We start from the raw sequence: 22,773 nt of genomic DNA, 5'->3' as shown, positions 1-22,773 counted from the left end.
TCAAGCAAGCAAAAATTTTCCCCTCAAGTTAGCCTATCAAGAGCCACCGTTTATACCTTTAAAATGAACTACAACACGCAAAATACCCATCTGCAATTTAGGAAAATAATAGGTACCTAAGAAAAATTAGGACAAAAAGAGAAATTTCATAATGATTTTTTTAGCATATACCAAGCAACACAATTACTTTACTGATGTCAAAGACAACAACACACAACAACTACAAGCAGGCCACTTTCCCTTCAATCACAGCACATTTGGCTGTACCCAAAAACCTCCATTGTTTTATGCAAAAGGAAACCTAGTCACTAATAAAAACTGAAACAAAATGGGGGTTTCGGTCATATCTAAAAAGCAAATAAAAAGAAGAGAAAATAAAGAGAAAAAGAAGGGTACCAGCGGCCACCAATGGTGTAAACACCGTCTATATGCACCGCCGCCGGCAGTAGGGTGGTTGCAAGATGAAGCTCGGCCAAGAACAATCTGTAGCCAATAACACAAATTCCACATTATTTTTTTCCCAAGTACAACAGGGAATTCAATTTCTTTATCAAAAGAAAACGAAATCCTAATAAAATACTAAAAATTAAAAAATCTTTTTTTTTGTTGAGAAAATTAAAATAAGGAAAAATCAAAGAGGGAGATAGAGGAACTTCACCGAAACCACGGTCGGAATTGGTGGAGCGGAACACAATGGCTGCTAGCGATAGCCATGGAGATTGAGCATCAACTTCTCTCTTTCCCGATTTTCCCAAAACCCAAACCCTAACCTTCTCTGATTTGGGCCTGAACCAAATCAGCAAGGCTGGCTCACCGCAACCACCACCTCCGATGGTGGCTTCTTCTCTCCTTCGACCAAAATCTCTTTCTCTGTCTCTCAATCTCATTTCCCTCCATAGATCAAACCTGAAAGATCATCAACCTCTCTCTTTCCCGATTTTCTCCAAACCCAAACCCTAACCTTCTCTGATTTGGGTCTGAAAAGCATCAATGTCTCTCTCTACACCCGATTCTCTCCAAACCCCAACCCTTACTCTCTCTCTGATCTGGGTTTAAAGAGGACAAACCCAAACCCTAACCTTCTCTGATTTGGGTCTGAAAAGCGTCTCTCTCTACACCCGATTCTCTCCAAACCCCAACCCTTACTCTCTCTCTGATCTGGGTTTAAAGAGGATGCGTGTATGGGTGTCGGGATCTTTGGTGAGCTAAGGTTTTTCCTTTGATTTTGCTGATGGGTTTGAGTTGAGTATCCTAGAAGTGGGAGGTTGAGAGAGTTTGAAATTTGAGAGAGAGAGAGTTTGAACGGTTGGTGAGAGTTAAGAGTTTAACTTGAGTTTTTTTTGTCCGGTTGAGTTAAACCCCAGTTAAGTCAACTGAACTCCAATTAAGTGTGGTGACACATTTTAAATGATGTGTCCAATTTTTGAGCGTGGATCATTTTGGACTCAATCCCCACTGTGAACTGGAGCCTCTCCATTTCAAAGGGAAATGGAGAGGATCCATTTCCCTTTCACTTTGCACTTGTTTAATTTCAATTTGCAATTAAAGATGATATACTTTAACTATGGGTTCCACATGAGCGATGCATTTCTTTGAGAGGAAATGGGTCCCACATGAGTGATGCATAAATATTCGAATGGGTCCCATGAACGAGGAGGACAGAAAAAGTCTTGTCATGGCCCATATATGTAATGTGCCTAACTAGCTAGTCTGCAGTGGATTAATTATCATCTCAATATTTGAATGGGTTCATGCATAATAAGGAAGAGAAGAGACCACAAAATCTCTGCCTATATAAGTCCTAATTAAGTCATGTAAGAGCATTATTCCAAACTAGCCAGAATGCAACCCATTCAGCCATTTTCATACTCTCTGTTTTCGCCTCCTTTCACTTTTGCAAACCCTCCTCCTCATCCTCTAAACGGGTAACAAAACAATACCTAAACCTTTTCATGCATTATGTACATTTTTTTTTCAGTGTTGAATAATATTCGATACAATTTCACTAATCTTTTTGTATCGTACAGGGAAGAAGAAGAACAAGTGCATTCGGGGGTCAAACTCGCAGTAGCAATGGTTAGCCTCCTGATTCTCATTGTTGCACTCATTCTGGCACTTCGCAATTGTAAGAATAATTACAGCAATGGCGCCACAAGCGATGTTACCAGCAGCAGCAGCCAAATCAGTATCCAACTTGGTCAGCTCTGAACTGAATATGACATGAACGCTTTTGTCTTAGCCTAGATCAGTCCACGTATTGTGTATTTCTCATCATTTGTTAGCTTAAAATTCCATGCTTGGTTTGTTAAATATGGTATGATGAACTAGTGTTTTATGTTGTGTAAGGCTTAATTTGCAGCTTTTTCTTTCTGTATTGTGTGCTGAAGTACGTACTGTTGCAACTCTTTGTCTAATTCATTCAATCAGTTTTATTGGGTACGTATGCATATGTGTTATTTATTTGATTATGCTATGATTGAACTGATCTAGATAGATCAAATCTTTATCCAAATTCCAGTTATTAATATTAAGAGAAAATTTGTATGTAACTGTACGAGGAAAATAAAGAGAGACACCGGGTTTGTTTGATATGTTTTTGTTTGTTTTGTTTTTGGCAACCAATATTTTTTTTTTTTTTTTTTTTTTTTTTTTTTTTTTTTAATTCCGTTTAGGGGCCCCAAAGAATAATATGTGCATTAGCATCGGTACATGCAAAAATTTCCTTCTATTTTACAATAAAAACTTATTTGTTCTATTTTATAGAATCAATTTATAAAAACATCCACATTAAATTATCTATAATACACTCTTTTTTTATTAAAATAATACTTTTTTACATTTTTATTATTATTTCCCTTATTGATACCGACCCCACCACCTTACCTTACTTCTCTGAAACACTCTTTCTTTTTCTCCTTCTTCTTTTTACTTGCTTCTTTCTTCTTCTACGTTTTTCTTCTTTAGCATCTTCTTTCTTTCTTCTTCTTCTTCTACTTCTTCTTCTTTAGCATCTTCTTTCTTTCTTCTTCTTCTTCTACTTCTTCTTTTTCTTTTACTATTCGTTCTTTCTTCTTCTTCTTTTTCATTTCTTAAAAAAAAAAAAAAAAAACTCTCTACCAAGCTTCCATAGCTCAATGCACTCACACTCTCTCTCTCATGGCAGCAACAAACTTGGGTTTTGGGTTGATTAGTATTTTGCCAAATGGGTTTTCTGTTGTGTTTTATTTTGAGTTGATTTTAAGTTGGGTTTATGATAATTTTCATTAATTTTGGGTTGATTGTGTTTGGATTAAATTGATGTTGTAATGGGTTGGTTGTGGTGGTGGTGGTGGTGATTGGTTAGTTGTGATGGTCAGTTTCTTCATCTTCTTTTTCTTGGCATTGAAGAGTGGGTGAGAGAGAGTTTGACAAGGCAAGGGAGAGAAGAGAGAAAAAAACATAAAATAATAGATAGAAGAGCTACAGTAACCGTGCATAAATGTATAATTTTACACCCATTAATGTGGGTGTTTTTTTACTCAAAATGTGTGAAATGAACAACTTTTTCTATTTTGCTGGACTTTACGCATGCTAATGGTAATGCTTAGAATTGAGCATTTTGGGCTTCGAGGCTTAGGGAGAAAAGACATAAAAAGGGGATTAAGCCTGAAATAATGTTGCTTCGAATAGTGTCTAAATTCTAAAGGGATTATGCAGACTGGTAAAGGAGGTAAATCTTTACTTGGATCTTTTTTAATTATTTAAAAAGGATTGTATTTTTTTTTGTTGTCGCTAAAATTATATTTACAAGATTGTCACCTTTTTAAGTTTTAGTGTTTAATTTGGTGATTTTAAAATTATATATAATTTAATTTGTTGCACCCTAACGCGTAATTTTTCTATTTATATATTTTTTATGTAATATATCTAACAAAAAAAACTATGCATTTCAAGCTTTTTTTTTTTTTAACTTGTAATCCTCTATTTTAAGGGTATCTCCAATAACCTCTCTAAAATTATGTTTGGAGAGCAAACTCACAAAAATTAGCTCCAACATCTCTAAATTGTAAAAAATAGAGTAGATAAACTACAATACTCTCCACACATGGAGAATACTATTGCTTTCCAAATGAATTTTTTTTGACTAAAATATTCAACCTCTCAAAATTTTTTTTTTTTTGCACATTAAAAATAAAGAATAAAAATAATTTTCAAAAAATAATATATAAATGTAATAGAGAATGATTATAATAGAAAATGATTAGAAAATCTATTGAAAAATATATTTAAAAACAAATAAATAAAATTATTTATTTTCCAAACAATATGAAAATTTGGCTAAAGGGCTGGAGAGACTCGAAATGGGACATTTGGTTAAAAAGGTCACTACGCACTACAAATTTTAATTAATTATTTATTTATTTATAATTTTTTAAAAGTCACGATTTTCTGAGTTCAAAATCGTGATTTGAGATCATGATTCGGTAGCTGATTTTTTTAAAAATTCTCTTGCTACCCTGAGTTCACCTCATTTTTTTTTTTTTTTGGTTAAGAGTTCACCTCATTTATTAATTATTACTCCCTTCCCCTTTCAATTCTTATTCAACTCTCTCTCTCTCTCTCTCTCTCTCTCTTTAACTCTTCTACTCACGGAGGCACCGGCAGCGTCATTGTCCGGCTTACTCTCCTGCGGAAAAACGAAACTCCGGCATCAATTCCTTCGCCGTCGACCAGCACACACATTTATCACGGCAAGCTTATTTCTTTGTTTTTCTTATTTTGATTTTTAGGCATTTTAAAAAAAAGTTTTTAAATATTATTTGACGTGCTATGATTCTTCCTTAAAGTCTAGCTTTTGAGATGGTATGCTGTAAATTATTGGCGAAATTACATATTGGAGCAACAGAGTGAATATTTGGTAGTGATGTTATGTTATTGTTTCCTAAAAATTAAAGAAATTTGGGTTCACTACTTCTACAAATTCTTGTATACAGTATAAAATGGCTGTATATGGTGACACAAAAATCATTCAATCAGTGTGTTTCAGTGAGATGTTGGTGCTGCTGAAATTTGATTAGGCATATGAATTAACTGGATAATTAGTGATAGCAATCCTTAATTTTTGGGACAGGAATTCCTCAACCATCTAAGTAAGGATTCAAATAAGCGTTCGTTGTGTACTTTTAATCGCCTAACCTAATTAGTGCATATGTGTGTTATTTAAATGAGTTAATGAGTTATGTAAGTAAAATCCAGACAAATGGTCATATGAACTGCCAAGTGACTGGTTGGCGGAGATTTCTACAACACAGTTTTGGAAGAAAATGTGTCCTAATTTTCTTGCTGAATAAATCCTGTGAGATGATTCAATGTGGTAGGCTGGTATAAGGGTCTAACATGAACAAATGAAGATTGTTGCTATGGGATACTATTATTATTCAGTAATTGTGCTGCAGATTATTGTATATGACTTTTTTTGTGTGGTTCTTTTCATTTTTTTGATGAATAATAAAATTGATTTTGGTTGGTCTTTTAATGTCAAGGTCAAATTTAAGGATGTAGGCATGTAGTGCATGGCCAGATAAGGGTCAAGTGAAAATAGACTCGTGAACCTTACCGCAATAAGCCTCTGTGGAGTTAAGTTTAGTAGCAGATCGCTGATTAACGTAGGATGAACCTTGCTGCAATATGCTTCTGTGGAGTTAAAAGGTGGTTTTAGTTGGAAATTGGCTTTGCTTAGGCTATTTGATCAGATGAACTTCAACCAAATTGACGTAGGATCTTGTGGTGGGTTTAGAATTAGGAGTTGTGGATCTAGGGATTAGAAATTGTCAAAGAAAGGGTTTTGTGGTCTCGTTAGAACTAAAAGAAATGGTAGTTTGATGAGTTATTTGAAGGCTATTTGGTAGCCAAAAAAATTGTGGGGTATTACAGTTTTGATAGGTAAAAGGGATGCATTGATTTGAGGTTGTAAGGAAGAAGAAAAAGAGAGGATTTTATGGTGTTCAAGAGTTGTATGAACAATACCACAACAAAGAGAAGAAGAAAAGAAAGAAGAGAAAGGAAGGGAAAACAAAGAAGAAAAAGAAAGTCCAACGGACCTCAATACCAAATACCCTTAGTTCACAAGAATTGTAGAAATCATAGTTTTTCCCTTGGATACAAATTTCATCATACCTTATTATATAAAAACCAAATAAAAAGATTGGTTTAAGCCTAGGATATGTATAACTAGTCCTTTAAAACCACATGACTTTCATTTCAGTTGGAATTCACTCATGGACCCCATAAAATGAATCTTGAATGATGAATTTGCAAAGTAGTAACGAGTCAATCTTCAATGGTTGCATCATTCTCCCCCGGTTGAGAATAATACTCATCCTTGAGGTTTAAAGTACTGAAATATAAGAACCTTTAAACTTGAAACTTGTACCAACTTAGCAAAAAAAAAAAAAAAAACTTGAAGGTTGTATCAATCCTTCATTCACTTTGTAAGCATTAAGATCGAAGAATCTTTCTTTCTCGCCATATTGGTAAATTCATTTGGAATAATAAAATGAATGCTTGGAAGGCTTTTCAACTTAAAGTCAATATCTTCCTTGGTCTTAACTTTTCCATGCTCAACTTTTTGCTCATCTTGCTCCTTTGTGGTTGCTATTGTCCATGTGATGCATTCCTTTTTTTTTTTTTTTTTTTTTTGAAATTGGACTTGTGGTGAATCATTAGGCTGAGTTTATCTCTCCTTAATACCAGACCTTGACGAACCGATCCAATCCCAGTACCTAATTGAGGTTGCTGTGGCAGCTAATTGGTAAGGCCATTTCCATCAGATTTTGAAGGGATAACAGGTGCAATGTTTGCCAAATAGGGTGGTGATAAATTTGGCTCTTACTTAGAATATCTAAGTTCTTTCTAAGTTCCATCCTATCAAGATATCTAGAATAGCTAACAAATCTTCTAGCTTTGTTTCTATTGAACACACCTTTTCAATCAATTGTAGCAAAGTCTTCTTTGTTACTTTGTATTTTTGAGAAAAAGTCTTGAACTCGACTTGGAATCTGATTCCGCATTAGAAACCATTATCTTGGATGAAAATTTTGTCAAGTAGTTCGCAGAACAACAAAAATAAGTCTTGAATGAACAAAAATGCAAAGTAAAAACAAATCAATCCTCCATGGTTTCATCAAAGATTGATTGTCAAAATAATGAAATTTTTTCATATGCAACACACACACACACGCTTACGTATTTATTTATTGCATTAGGGTGGTTTGACCTATCCATTGTGAGCTTAACCTCACCTGCTCTTTCATGCTTGATACCAATGTTTATTTGCTGCAATATCATATTGCTGAATTAAAAAATGTTCTTGATTTTGTTTGTTAATCATTTTTTTCTTTTGTATAATGAGTTTGCTGATGTGTTTAAGGGCCCACTTCTTTTAGCATGAAATTCAGATTATTTTCACCATTAGCATATGTACTTGTTTTAAAGCAGCACTTTTTCTAAGTACAACTATACTATTTCTGAGCTTATTTTTTTAAGCAAACTTATTTTTCAAGCCAATAAAAATAAGTTATTCAAATACACACTAATTCTGGTGGTTTCTCTGTGTGTCTAAAAGATTTTATTTTAGTTTTCTTTCAATGGAAGTTTGGTTTCAAAACCCTGTGTCTGCATCAGTAAACTGTCACATTTTCCTGGGATAACACTAGCAAGAATGTTGATCTGTAAGTCCTTACAGGCTGATGAACTTGAACAATGGCATAGTAATGACAAGACTTGATTTACACCTTTTTCAATTTTTTTTTTCAAAAGTCTTATAGATGCTTATGCAGAATTTAGCTAATAGTGTGTTTGTGGTAGGATTTGTGGTTGTACAAAAATTAAATTTAAGCATGCCCTTAAAGCCGCTGTGTCAAGAGTAATCAGTTCTAATATTTGTAAATGCTTTATTTTCATTGCTATCCCTTAATAAACAGCAGAAATTGTTGGAGAAGGCTGGCATGTTCAAAGTTATAGTAATATGATTATGCATCTAATAAAAAGTTGGAAATTCTCCCCTTTCATCAAGTTACACAAAATATTAGAGAAGTTGAATCTCACAAACTTTGTGGGCTATTATTGTTACATTATGATCATAATTTTGTGTTGGAATTACTGAGCTGTTATCATGCCATAGAAAGAGTAATCTGTGGATCAAATAACTCTTAAGAATTTGTTTACATGAGGAACTTGTGCATTCTAAGTTTTATTAGTATGCTGATTGGATTCCAAGAAACTGGGAGACATGTTTCTAATAAATGTTTTTAGTTTTTATGCAAGTAAATGGCTTGATGCTTTAGTTTTTCTTATGTGTTTATGAATTTGAAATTTTGAATTGCGTATCTATGTATATAAAGAGATGTCAATGCTTTAGGGAGTTGAGCTCAGTGTTTTGATGAAATTGATGATGGTGATAATTGTGACCATCTTGCATGTGTGCCTATGCAACTGCTGGAAAGCACCGATTCATTGAGCCATCACTATTGATTAATCATTTTTGTTTATGGATTGATTGTTTTTGGTGATATTCCTTTGCTAATAGGGCTTCATGATCTATATTGCAGATCTTGCATACTGGGAAGACAATAAAAATTCTTTCAAGACACTCATCTCTGCAGAGTACACTGGTGTGAAAGTTAAACTGTCCCCAAATTTTGAGATGGGTGTCTGTAATAAAACTCCTGAGTTTCTCAAGATGAACCTATTGGGAAGGTATTTTTCTATATTGTGGAATTTGCAGTAATCTATACTACTAATTGTATGTTAGGTTGATAAAAGGCTTTACTATTAAATCTATTTTTCTTGTAGGTTCCTGTGTTGGAAACACCTGTTGGTCCAATATTTGAGAGCAATTCTATAGCATGTTATGGTAAGACTAAATTTTCCTCCCTCACCCATTAATTTTGGTCATCCTTTGAAGATTGTTATGTTGGAACTTATGGGCTTTTTATCTATTGCTGTAATTACTTGCCTGAAGGGTAACAATCCTCTTTATGCTTCTCAAATTGATTGTGCCAGATGTTTGGTACTACTGATGGTGCTCTCTCTCTCTGAATGTATGTGTGTTATGATACTTACTGTTTTGTACGCTTGAATTTTCTGTTCCAGATAGAGCACTGGATTGATTTTCCATCATTGGAGATTGATACTAATATTCTGGCGTGTAATAAACCTAGAATTGAATGTGCAATATACCTTCCTCTGGTGAGCTACATCTGATTTTATTATGGAATTGTTCTACTTCCTTAGGCATCTAAATGATGAACAAGTTTTATGGAAAACTTAGATAAAATGAATGAAATAAGGAAATTTTTTTTTTATGCAAATTCAAAATTAAAGTGGGACAAATATATATATAAATATATATATATATATATATATATATATATAATTTACACACACCTAATGAGTCTTGAATTCATGACTTCACCCTCCACCTAAAACTTCTGTTTGTTTCAGCATTAACGTTTTCTCGAAAATGGTTCATTTTCCAAAGAGTATTTTCTAGAAAACTGTCTTATTTTCCAGTGTTTGGTAACGACCTTGAAAATGCGCTTGAGAATGTTTTCTGGTGTTTGGTATGCAATTTTTTTAAAATATTTATTATATAATTTAAAACATGTATATTATGTAAACTAACTAATGTAATCATTATAAAAAAACTAAGAATGAATTTGGTTTTCATACTAATTAATCTAAAATTTTGACAATAGATACAATCAAAATTAATTAGTTGTCAAATTTTCATGATCTCTACCACTCATCTTGCTCATATATATAGACAGTAACGTATGTACACACACACACACACACATATCAACCATTTGTCTACTATGGTCAACCACAAGTCTTCAATATTACTCTAAATTATGTATTTACATAATGTATTGCATAATATATCATCACTACATAGTATCTGCTAACAAAAAATGTATTTGCCAACAAATGCCATTCTCTTAAACAATTATCATTCATTATATAACAATATTATTAGTCCACAGTAAAGATTGTCCCATGTAAAAGCAATTTAGAGCAATATAGGTACTATGTTTAAAATTTTCATCTTTTACTTCTTTCATTCTTTCTTCTTCTTCTTTTATTATTTTATTATTTTATTTATTTATTTATTTGCACTTTATGTACGAAAAAGAAGTAACTTCTGCCTGGAATCCATCAAACCGAAAATTTCTTAGAGAAAAAAGAAAATCGAGCTTGAAATTCAAAGCAAAGAATTGGTATTTTGGTAAAGATGAATGAAATAATTATCACTGCAAATTTGTTCTCATTTATAAGTCGGAGCTATTGATCGATCAATGAAGTAAAGAAAAATCTAATTAGAGAATTGTGTTACAGAGGGGAAGAGAAACATGAAGAAAAGAGAGAAGAGAGACAGTTAAAGAGAGAGATCTATGGGAAGAGGAGAGACCAGAGTTAGTGACGGTGAGGGTGTGAGGAGAGAAAAAGCAAAGGGAAGAGAGAAAAAGTGAGAAAACTTACCATAAGAGAGAGAAGGCGCCAAAAAATTATGTTTTCCAGGACTATAGACGAAAATAATATTTATAGGAGATGCAATGCATGAGAGAGAGATTGTTTTCCAAAAAAAAAAAATTGGAAAACAGCTTATAGAAAATAAGCCTTATTTTTATTAGAGTTTTTCGTTGACCAAAGATAGTTTTCCATTGACCAGGGTTTTTTTGTGCTACCAAACACTGGAAAATGTGAAAAACTATCTTTACAGAAGGTTTTCCAGCGAAACAAACAGAGCGTTATGGGGATGAGGTGTCATTTGAGCTAAAGCTCATAGCCTAATGTGGGCTATATATTTTCTATTGAAAAAATTCAACCAATGAAGATCCAAATATCAAAAGAGGCTCAATGAAATACACTCCAACTTATCCAACTTTTATTAAATACATAAAACAATGACTATGCTTGCCCACATCATAATCATGCTAACATATTCTACATGGAAAATCTAAATGTTCATAATCCCCTCATAACTATGCACTGCCCTTATTTGAAGTGAATGTGTTTTTGTGTGAAGGCCGAGGAAGCTGCAATTTCTTCATTGAAGAGAGTGCTGGATGCTCTAGACACTCATCTTGCTTCAAACACTTTGCTGGTTGGGAATTCTGTAATCCTGGCTGACATTGTTACAATGTGCAACTTATACATGGGCTTCACCCAACTCATGACTAATAGCTTTATTTCTAAGTTCCCTTGTGGAAAGCTACTTCTGGACCATGGTGAATCAACCAAATTTCAAGAAGTTTCTGGGAGAGGTGAAAAAGATAAGTCTGTCCTTCCTGTTACGAAGAAGCATCTCAGCCAAAAGAATCTGCTGAACCAAAGCCTAAGGATGAACCCAAAAAGGAGGAATCAGCAAAGCCGAAATCAGAACCTGGTGAGGAAGAGGAGGCTCCAAAGTTGAAACCTAAGAATCCTCTTGATCTACTGCCCCCAAGTAAGATGATACTGGAATCTGGATGAGTGGAAGAGGCTGTACTCAAAACACCAAGACCAACTTCAGTGAGGTTGCTATTAAAGGCTTCTTTTGTCATCTTCTTTTGATAATGACCTAGGTATTGTGGATGGTGTCTCACTTTCTGCATGCATGTGTTATGATGCTTATTGTTTTGTATGCTTGAATTTTCTGGTCCACATAGAGCACTGGGTTGATTTTGCATCATTGGAGATCGGTACTAATATTCTGGCATGGTGTAAACCTAGAATTGGATGTGTAGTATGCTGTATAACTTCCTCTGGTGAGGTACATCTTATTTTATTATGGAATTGTTCTATTTCCTTTTGGCATCTAAATGATGACCAAGCTTTATGGAAAACTTAGATAAAGTAATGAAATAAGGAATTTGTTTTTTCTTTAAATTCAAAATTAAAGTTGGATATATATATTCTGTTGAAAAACTTCAACTAAAGAAGATCCAAATATCAAAAGAGGTTCAATGAAATCTACTCCAACTTATCCAGATTATATTAAATACATAAAACAATGACTATGCTTGCTCACAACATAAAAATGCTAAAAAAATCGGGTACTTCTTTGAATGATCAAACATCAATATAATCTCAAAAAAAATTACTGGATCTTCGAATAGGGTCAATGATTTACCAGAAAAAATTTGTATTTCGAGAATAATTAAACCTATTATTGAATTGTAAGTATATTTATTTATTGATTAAGAAAACAAATGAGTACTTCTTTGAATGAAAGAACTATTGCCAATGTTATTAGGGACTGCTATTCCTGCGCAAATTTTCACTTTTCTTTTGTGTATGGAGACTACTTTGCCCAGCTCAAATTCCTCACGATCATTTATGGCCTGTTTGGATGGAGGGAGGAAGGAGGGGGAGTGGAGGAGAGTAGAGTAGAGTTGGTTAAAAATAAGTTAATTTTGTACTAAATCCACTCTATTCTACTCTACTTCCCTTCCCTCCCCCTTAATCCAAACTGACCATTAGCTTTTGAGCCTAAACTCAAGTTTTATATATATTTTTTTAAGAAATTATTATGTACTCCCGGAGTACCATAAATGCATACTTCTTTTTCTCATATGAATGGTAGGTCACACTAGTTAAATTCATGGTGGAACTTAACATTCATGTGAGAGGGAAGACTACGCATTTACGGTATTATGAAAGTATCTAATAATTTTCCTTTTTTTTTCTCCTTAAAATAATAATGGGGTACCATATTGAGATAAGTAGTATTTATTTATGGAAATTGAATTATCAAAATAGAGTAGTTTTTTTGTTATAAAAAGAAAACTTAATTAGAATAATTTAGTTTCCATTCCTTTCGGCTAATGAAATTATTTTTGTTACTTGGGCCGGGTTGGACCATATCAATATTGGCCTAAGTAATGCTCTGCCTTTTTAATTGTCTCTTGTCTCTCATTTGACATTTCTGGACTAAGGTTCTATTTGGATACCGTTTATTACTGAAAACTAAAAACACTGTAGCAAAATAACTTTTAAATGTGTAAATAGTACTGTAGGACCCAGTTTTAAAATTGTTTTTGATAAAAAAAGTATTTGCAAGTCTTGTGAACAGTACATGAGACCTACTAAAAACGCTAAAAACTTTCAGTTTTCAGCAACATCCAAACGTACACTAAGCTAATTGAAATCGCAGTTCTCATTTTCAGAAATTGCTTCTGCATGCCTTATGACACAAGCCAATAAGGAGTTATATAAGACATTGTGCATGCCGTTTTAATAAGAAAATGGGTTTATTGAATATTGACTTAATTAATGTGTGTTTTTTGTTTTTCTGCCAATAAGGGGTCTTCTTTTCTACTATCTACTTCTACTAAGAGCATCCACAGCAGGTATGACAAATGTGCCAAATGCCAAATATTTGGCACATTTTCCACAACAAACACCAAAAATCCCTTTTATCAGATGTGCCAAATCCCATAAAATTTACCACATGTGAATAGTACTGTTACAAATTTGCAAAGGTACGGACGAGAATGCTAAAAAAAAAATAGTTTTTTATTCATTCTCTCTCATCCTTTTTTACTTTCTCTCTTCTCTCTCTTTCTTTTTCTTTTTTCTTTCTCCGCCACTCCATCTCTGTCACTCTCTTTTCCTCTTTCCTTCTTCCTCTTTTCTTCTTCTCTCTCCAGAAGCTTCACTTCCGTTGGACTTTTCTTCTCTTGCTTTGTTCCACGAGTCAAGGCATAATTGTTCCCAGAAGATTATTTTTTTAGATATTAATTATTTTTTTAATTTTTTTGGGTTCTGTGGAGTAGAAGAATCTGGTGGGTGATTTCAGATTTGTCTTTTAGAGCTTACCAAATTTGGTTTTTGTTGCTTGGACTGAACCAAGAAAAAGGGTATGTTCTTCTGCTTCTGAATCTCAACTCTATTGGGATTTGATATTTTGTTGCTTTTGCCGATCTCGCCGCCGATGGTTGGTTGAGTTTTTTCATTGATTGATTTGTTGGGTTGGAGTTTAATTGAAGATTTTGAGTTTTTTTTTTTTTTTTGGTTGAGGTTTTTGGATTTGGAATTTGTTGGAGGATCCGGTGATTGTGGATGTAGTTTGTGGCGGTGGTTGTAGCGGTGGTTGTTGTTGTGGCGGTGGTTGTAGCGGTGGCTATTGGTTCTTGGGTGGTGGCGACTACCATTGGCTGTGCATTTGTATATTTGCTGGGTTTTGGGTAAATATATTATTTTAATGTGTAGTAAATATTATTTTAATGTATAAAATTAAATGATAAAACATCTGATAAATGAGATATTATAAAATGATGTGGTAAAATAATAAAGTAGACTTTTGGTGTGGTAAAATGGCATAATTTATACAATAGCTGTTACAGATGCTCTAACTATATAAAAAGAGCCAACGGCTCTAGCTACAATACTCTTTCGTTTATTCAACTTTTGTCTTTTTTTTTTTTTTTTTTTTTTCAATAAGCCAAAAAAGTGAGTTTATGTGAGAAAGAAAAATTCTTAATATTAAAAAAATATTATGTCTATAATATTTTCACAATAAATCTGAAGTAGTAATTTATTATTGACTATTATTTTTTTTAGTGAAGAAAAAAAATTATTAACTATTATTAGTGAGGAAAGAATAATTTTAGTGGTCGGTTCAAATTAGTCTTATATATAAAAAGTGCCAATGTGCAAACAGTCACTTTTTTTTTTGGTCTTTCGTTTGTATTTTTTTTCTTTTAAATATTTATATGAACCATATATTATCATAAAAAATGTTATGTTCACAATATTTTCACAATAAATCTGAAGTAGCAATTTATTATTAACTATTTTTAGTGAGGAAAAAATAATTTTAGTGATGGGTTCAAATTAGTCTTATATATAAAAAATGCCAATGTGCAAACAGTGTCACTTTTTTTTTCAGTCTTCCGTTTGTATTTTTTTTTTCTTTTAAATATTTATATGAACAAACATATATATTGTTATACTGACACAACAAATTTCATAATATTTTCACAATTATTTAGGTGTCAATTTCTTATAAGTCGAAATAAAATAATAAAATATGAAACTGTGACTAACCACAACTAAAAATAAATATTTTGTGAAAATGTTGTGACACTTGTTGGGTGAATGTGTAAAAGCTAGCTACCATACCTTTTGGTTTGTTCAATATGTACTTTTCATTGCTTTCTTTTTTTTTTTCTTTTTTTTTAGTCATCGATTTGTGCTTTTTAAAAAATATATTTATATGAGCTTGCATATATATTGTTATACTGATATAACAAATTTCACAATATTTTCACAATTATTGAGGTGTCAATTTTTTATAAGTCGAAATAAAATAATAAAATATGAGACTGTGACCAACCACAAATAATAATAAATGTTTTGAGAAAATGTTGTGACACTTGTTGGGTGAATGTGTAAGAGTTACAGTACTTTTTGGTTTGTTCAATATGTACTGTTCATCATTTTTTTTTTTTTTCAATCATCAATTTGTGCTCTTTAAAAAGAAAAAAAAAAAAAAAATCATATGAGCTTACATATATATTGTTATACTGACATAACAAATTAATCGTCTTTCGCGGAGCTAACTCCATTATGGCTTGTATCTTTTCTGCATTGACTTCGATACCCCTTTGGGATACCATGAATCCTAGGAACTTTCCTGCCGTCACCCCGAACACATACTTGTTTGGATTCAGTTTCATGTTGTACGACTGAAGGGTGTTGAATGACTCTTGGAGGTCGCTCAAGTTGTCATCCTCTTGTATGCTTTTTACCAGCATGTCGTCCACATAGACTTGCACATTCCTTCCAATCTGGTGTGCGAACATTCTGTTCATCAACCTCTGGTACGTGGCTCCCGCATTCTTGAGTTTGAACGACATCACTTTGTAGCAGAAGAGTCCCTGGATGGTGATAAACGAGGTTTTCTCTTGATCAGCCTCATTAAGATGACCTAGTTATAACCAGAGAATGCATCCATGAAGCTTAGTAGCTGGTGTCTTGCAGTCGAGTCTACCAAGGTGTCAATCCACGGGAGAGGATAGCTGTCCTTGGGGCAAGCCCTGTTTAGGTCCGTGAAATCTACACACAACCTCCACTTTTCGTTGGCTTTTTTGACTATCACCACATTCGCTAGCCAATCGGGATAGTACACTTCTCATATGAAGTTTGCTTCCTGTAATTTGTGGACCTCCTCAGCAATGGCTTTGTCCCGTTCCTGTGCGAACACCCGCTTTTTTTGCCGGATGGGAAAGAATGAGGGTGATACATTCAACTTGTGAACTATGATCGACAGATCAATTCCTGGCATGTCCTCATAACTCTAGGCAAACACATCCTAGTTTTCCCTTAGAACGACATAAGTGCCTGACGCACTGGCTAACTGGCCAATGAATCTATCCTCGTTGTTTGTTTAGACCTAGCATCATCAAGGAGTACTTCTTCCAACCCTTCCACCGACTCCGCTACCATCTGCTGTTCTTCTATACACATAGTTTGAAGATGATCGTCCATCTCCAGCATGGCAATATAGCATTCGCGTGCTGTCACTTGATCCCCTCTTAGTTCTCCCACTCCGTACTCAATGGGAAACTTGATCATCAAATGGTAGGTTGAAGTCATAGCCTTCCACAAATTCAGAGTCGGACGGCCCAATATGGCATTGTACACAGATGAACAATCAACAACTAGGAATGTGACATCCTTGGTGATCTACTGAGGGAAATCTCCTGCCGTTACTGGCAGGGTGACCGCCCTTAGAGGATGCACCACTGTCCTTCCAAATCCTATGAGCGGTGCGTTGGTCGGAATCAACCATTCTCTCCTATTCTCATCTGTTGGAATGCCGGATAGTATAGGATATCGGCAGAGCTCCCGTTGTCCACAAGGACTCGGTGGGTGTTGTAGTCCCCTATATGTATGCTAACTACAAATGCATCATCATGTGGGTGATAGAGTTGTCAGGCATCTTCCTCCGTGAACCCAATTACGGGGTTTTCGATTCGTGCCATCTTTGAGATGCTCCTCATTAGCTGGACGTTCTGAACCATCCATAGGTAAGTCTTGTGTGCCTTCCTGGAAGAACTAGAGGTGGCGCTGCCCTCTATAATCATCCTTATGTCTCCCAAAGGTGGCTTAGGGCGCTCGTTTTCTCTTCGGGCGAGCTGTCCTTGGGGCTGTTCTGTCCCTTTCTTACCAACGAACCTCTGTAACTTCCCTTGCCTTATGAGAGCTTCTATTTGCTGCTTTAAGTTGTAACAATCAGACGTGTCGTGGCCATGATCATGGTGGAAATGGCAGTACTTATCTCTAGACCTCTTGCTGGGATCTCTCTTCAACTTGCCAGGGAATGTCAGGGCCCCTTCGTCTTTGATCTATACTAGGACTTGATCAATCGGGGTGTTTAGGGGGGTAAAGCTTGTGAACCTTCCGATTGGAGACTTGGAGCGCCTTTCTTCTCTTTTATCTCCTGTCCTGGCCATCTTCTGCCCTTGGTCTTGTCATGATTCCTCCTGTCTTTTTCTCTTTTTGGGCTTCTCTTCGCGAGCCAACAGCGCGTCTTCCGCGTTTATGTATTTAATAGCCTTGTAGAGCATATCTGACATGGTTTTCAGGTCATTCTTATACAAGGAGAATAGAAACTTACCCTTCCGCAGCCAATTCATGAATGCGGCCACGAGTATCTTGTCATCAGTTTCATCAATCGAGAGTGCTTCCTTGTTAAAGTGGGCTATGTAAAGCCTCAACGTCTCATCCTCCAGTTATTTAATGCTTATAAAGCATGCAGTGAACTTCTTATACCTGTGTCCTTTGATAAAGTGTAAGGCAAACTGGGTGCTCAACTCTTTAAAGGTACCAATAGAATTGGGCGTCAACCTGATAAATCAAATTCTTGCAGGGCCCTTCAATGTAGTTAAGAAGGCCCTGCACATAATCTCGTCTACCACTCTTTGCAGGTGCATCAAAGTCTTGAAAGACTCTAGGCGATCTAAGGGATCCTTTGATCCATCGTAGCTTTCCACCTAAGGCATTCGAAATTATGGCAGAAGAGGGAACGACGAGATGGATGTGGTGAATGGTGAATCAGTTCGATGGACCAAGTCGTTAAAGTCATTGGACACTTGTCCTCTGAGGGTGTTGATGATGAAGTCCATCCGTTCCTTCATCATCTGCATCTCCGCAACCATTTGAGGGGGAGCTGTATCTGTGCTGGATGGGTGGCTGGTATCCTATCGTTCTTATCTGCTTGGGGCGTTGCTGCCTTCTGTCCCCTCCTAATTCCTTCTTTCAGCGCTAGTTCCTTCCTGGTCCTCTTCTTGAGTGTTCAGCGCTGCGTTCTTCTGGCATAGCTGTTCCTCTAGGTCAAGATTCTACTTGGTGAGGCGTTCCACTATTGCTGCGAAGGTTTAGACTTGTCTCTCCAGGGCTGTGGTGTGCGGTTCGTCACCCTGATTTTTGGTAGTGGTTGCCATCAAACAAGTAAATACCATGCAACTTTTTGTTTGGGAAGTGGTAAGTGTGGCTTATCTCTTGAGTTTCTCACAAACGGCGCCAACTAATGATGTCGAAAATTGTCAATAAGCCACACAATACTTACGTGTTCAAGACAATACTTGAAAGACAAACAAAGAAAAAACCTTAGGAGAGTACTGGTATGGTACCGGCCAAAGACCCTCCGAAAGTCAAGTTAGAAAACTTTTCACAACTCTAAAGTGCCAGAACTGGGAGAATTATGCGTACCTTGTTTTCTTGAGAGCTTTGGGTTTTTATAGTAGTGTAGAATCAACCTCCGTTTCTTGCATAGGAAGGTATTTCCTTGCGGGGAAGATCATCATAAATGTGTGTACATTATGGAATCCTTTTCCTGTTAGAATTCTATTGATTAGGGTTAATCGTGGGACGCAAGTTTTTTCCATTTAGGATTCTTTGGAGGCCACTTAAGTCATGTGGATGTCACGTGGCCTTGGGATCCATCCACCTCGAGTCCGTGTGTCTCATATCCGTCCATGTATAGAGATTGACCGTCCATGTATAGAGATTGATCGTCCACTTCGTCTAGTGCTGTCAGGTTTATTTAAATAGAGCCCTCATCCCTGATTTTATACTCTTCAATTGTATTCCTTGTTGTCATAAATCTAACTCATAACTCGTATCTCTTAATAAGTCCAATTCATCATATCTCTCTCTCTCTACTTAGATAAAGAACAATAAGGTCTCTCTCTGTTTGCTCTCTCACTCTCTCTCATAAGTAATATTCCTTTTTCTTTTTTTTTTCTTTTTTTAATCCCCTTTTTATGAAAGTCGTATTCCTACACAAATTAATTATATGAAAGAGAGAGATATGGGGCTCAAATAAAATTACTTTAATTATGGAGGTTTGTTGGATAGATTATATTTTAAACTACGAAAATTTCATTGGTTGCCCATTTGCTAAGAGAATCCAGAACTACATCATGGATCTCTTACACCAAACAATAGTGGGTTTATGTAAAATAGAAAAAGACAATCTTTAGGGAATACAAAATTACGTAGTTGGGCTTCAAGATCTTGAATTATCATCTAAAAGACAATCTGAAAACATATTTCATATTAAGTGTGGATTGTAAATATTTTCTTTATGTTGTTAGATTATAAACAATTATCATGTAAATCCTTGGATCTCAAATTATTATAATTAATTTCATAATTACCCAAATTAATTATAACGCTTACCTTGATCTATTTTTGGAATTTTCTTAAGATTGAGTTAAGGACAATCTTTTTTTTTTTTTTTTTTCCTTTTTTTTTCTTTTTTATGAAAGTGGTATTCTTCAATACCATAAGTCGAACTCATATCTATCACTAGTCTAATGACTCTAGCTAATCCATCATAGCTACATTCTACTTTTTTAAGGACGCCATATTCAATGCTACCCCACTATCCCCTCTTCTTTCTCTCATTCCTACAGTCCTACCTAGATATTATAGAGAAACAAAACTCTCTCCTTCCTGTCTCACTCGCTATCATTCCTACCTAGGTAATAAAGAACAATAAAATCTCTCTCTCTCTCTCTCTCCTTCCTTAATTTTTCCCCTTTCACGCTTGGGGACTTACCTGTTCAGAATCTAGAGAATAATGTGTCTGTGGTTGTACTAAAATCAATTGTAAACATACAATTAAAACCACTCCTCAAGAGTAATTATGTTAAAGTGCTTTATTATTTCCTTCGCTTGAAATACTATATATTGGTGAAATTGCTGGGGAAAAGATCACCATGTTCTAAATTATTGTAATTTGGTTATGCATATGATAAAGAATTTGGAAATTCTCCCTTTACATCAAGTTAATCAAAATATCATAGAAGTTGTAACTCACGAGCTTTGTGGGCTATTATTGTTACATAATGATGACAAATTTGTGTTGGTATTATTCAGCTGTTATCATGCCATATAAAGAGGAATTTGTGTCTTCTCAAAAAAAAAAAAAAAAAAAAAAAAAAGAAAAAAGAAAAAAAAGAAATTTGTGTAACAAATAGCTCTGAAGAATTTGTGTATATGAGAAACTGAAAACATGTTCCATATTCATCAAAAAAGAAAAAAGAAAAATATGTTCCATAACCCTTGCAACAAGATCCATATATCCAAACTTAATAAACCTATTAGAAACGATTGATAAGATTAACCAATTAATTAATACTAAAAGAAATCATAAACTCAGAAGAAGAAATCAAGTGCTATTAGAGTCTTCTGCTATGGAACTCATAAGTTGGCTCATTCATAACAAAAAGTAAAATAAAATAAAATAAAAGTCGGCTCATTCTAAATTTCTAATTAGAGAGCCCAATCACGTGGCTCTACGTTGCTGCCTTTTTTGAATGATCCCAATTATCCCAGATCCCACGCTACCCCTTTATTTGATAATTTGATTTGATACAAATACTGTTGCCTCTCCCTCTCTCTCTCTCTCTCTCTATTTATTTGATAATTTGATACTAATACGTACTATTGCCTCTCTGGCTCTCTCGGCTTCTTTCATATTATTATTTTTGAGGGATGAGTTCTCCTAGTTAAGGATAAGAAAAAAATGAGACCAAAATGTAAGGGTGGAACCCAGACATTTGTCTTCCACTCTCTCTCTTTTCTCTCTAGCCTGGAAAGCTGACCCAAATATCTCTCTCTGGCTACGAAGTTGACTAAAATATTAAATGATAAATATGTATCTCTCCAACAAGACTGATGAAGCGTGAATTCGTCAGTCGAAATGGGCAGATGGAACTCCCCGTCAGCACGAATGTATCCTTTAAAAGGGTCACTGGTATGGTGCATGCCACAACGCCTCCGATGCCAAAGTTAGAACAGAAAAGCAATTCGTGAAATGGAAATGAATGAACAAGAATAGTGATGGGTACTTTCTTAGAGTGTCAGTATCTGTACCTTCTGCTAACAATGTGAGGGCTTTATATATGTGGTTTTGGTTGCTAGCCGTTGGAGTGTTAATGCCTTTCTTAGTAACACCTCCTGCCCAATAATGGGGCTTTTAATAGGCTCCCAACGATCTGTTTCGCTGGTTTTGTAATTGCTCAGGTTACTGGCTGGCTTCATTGAATGATTTTCCTGCCTTTGTCAATGATGACTGATTTTCTCGTCACTAGGGATGACCTCGTCATTAGTGTTGACTTCGTCAAGGAAATGCATTCTCGTCACTCCCATCAAAGACCAAAATTTCTGTCTCCAGAGTCTGTCTCTCATGATTCACACAAGACCAAAGTTCTCTTTCTCTCTCTCTCTTCCTTGCGGCTACAAAGCAAGTTACACGAGACCAAATCAAACGGTGGAAAGGGGGCCTAACATAAAAATTCTTTTAAGTCATCATTAACAATTTAACATTTTCCAAGGTTTTTACTCATCAGTAAGCAACTGCAATATATTGGATCCAATCATCCAAATCCCTCATTGCAACCCTTTGCCTTTTCATTATTAGCTTTAGCATTTGGAAAATGAGATTTTCACAGACTCTTTGATTTTATATAATGAAAGGGAATATTCCTCAAAATAATAATAATAATAATAATAATAATAAAAGGGATTTCTCAAAAAAAAAAAAAATTAATGAAAGGGAAATTACTCTGACATTTAATATGAATTTAATTATTAATGATTTTTAAGATTTAAATATGTTAAGATAATTGTATTTTAATGTATTAAGAAACAATTGTTTTGTGTTTTTTTATTTGCTGATAGTTTATTAATACTAAATAGATACTTATTTGTATTTTTATAATTATTATTTTTTTGTTGTTGTTTATACTTCGCCCTGCTTGTAGCAAATACTAACATTAGAATGACTTAAAAACATGAATAATATTAAAATGTCCACGTGATCTCAACTTTACTCTTCACTAGAAAGCTATTTTACATGATTGGTGTCATCTCTCTCATTATTAGGCAACGCGTCTTCTATAGTATCTCATGCCAGGTTCCACCCACGTTCAACACCTACTAAATGACAATCAAAAAAAAAAAAAAAAACACCTACTGAATATTGTTTCACCATTCCTCGTCTTTTTGTGCTCACCCTTGAAAAAACTAAAGAAGGATTTGTAGTAATTTTTGTTTGCAATCTTAAGATGGATCACTTTGTGATTTATGTTCAACCTCCAGCTAGCGATAATGGTAGTTTGATCCAAGAGAAAAGTATACAAGAAAAGAATTTGAGTTTTACTGAAATATACTCTTTGTGACAAATCAAAATTTCTTCCTACCATAGTAATACAGAATTCCCACCTAAAAAGG

The 22,773-nt window shown here is 34.7% G+C and overlaps 1 pseudogene; it reads left to right on the top strand.

Moving 5' to 3' along the window:
- The first annotated feature begins 2,143 nt into the window (after positions 1–2,143).
- On the top strand, positions 2,144–11,606 carry LOC115974064 (annotated as a pseudogene).
- The last annotated feature ends 11,167 nt before the right edge of the window (positions 11,607–22,773 follow it).

This window comes from Quercus lobata, chromosome 2 (assembly GCF_001633185.2).
Source record: "Quercus lobata isolate SW786 chromosome 2, ValleyOak3.0 Primary Assembly, whole genome shotgun sequence".
Classification (NCBI taxonomy): domain Eukaryota; kingdom Viridiplantae; phylum Streptophyta; class Magnoliopsida; order Fagales; family Fagaceae; genus Quercus; species Quercus lobata.
The sequence above is the reverse complement of the archived record's forward strand: the minus strand, read 5'-3'. Positions and strand labels throughout refer to the sequence as shown.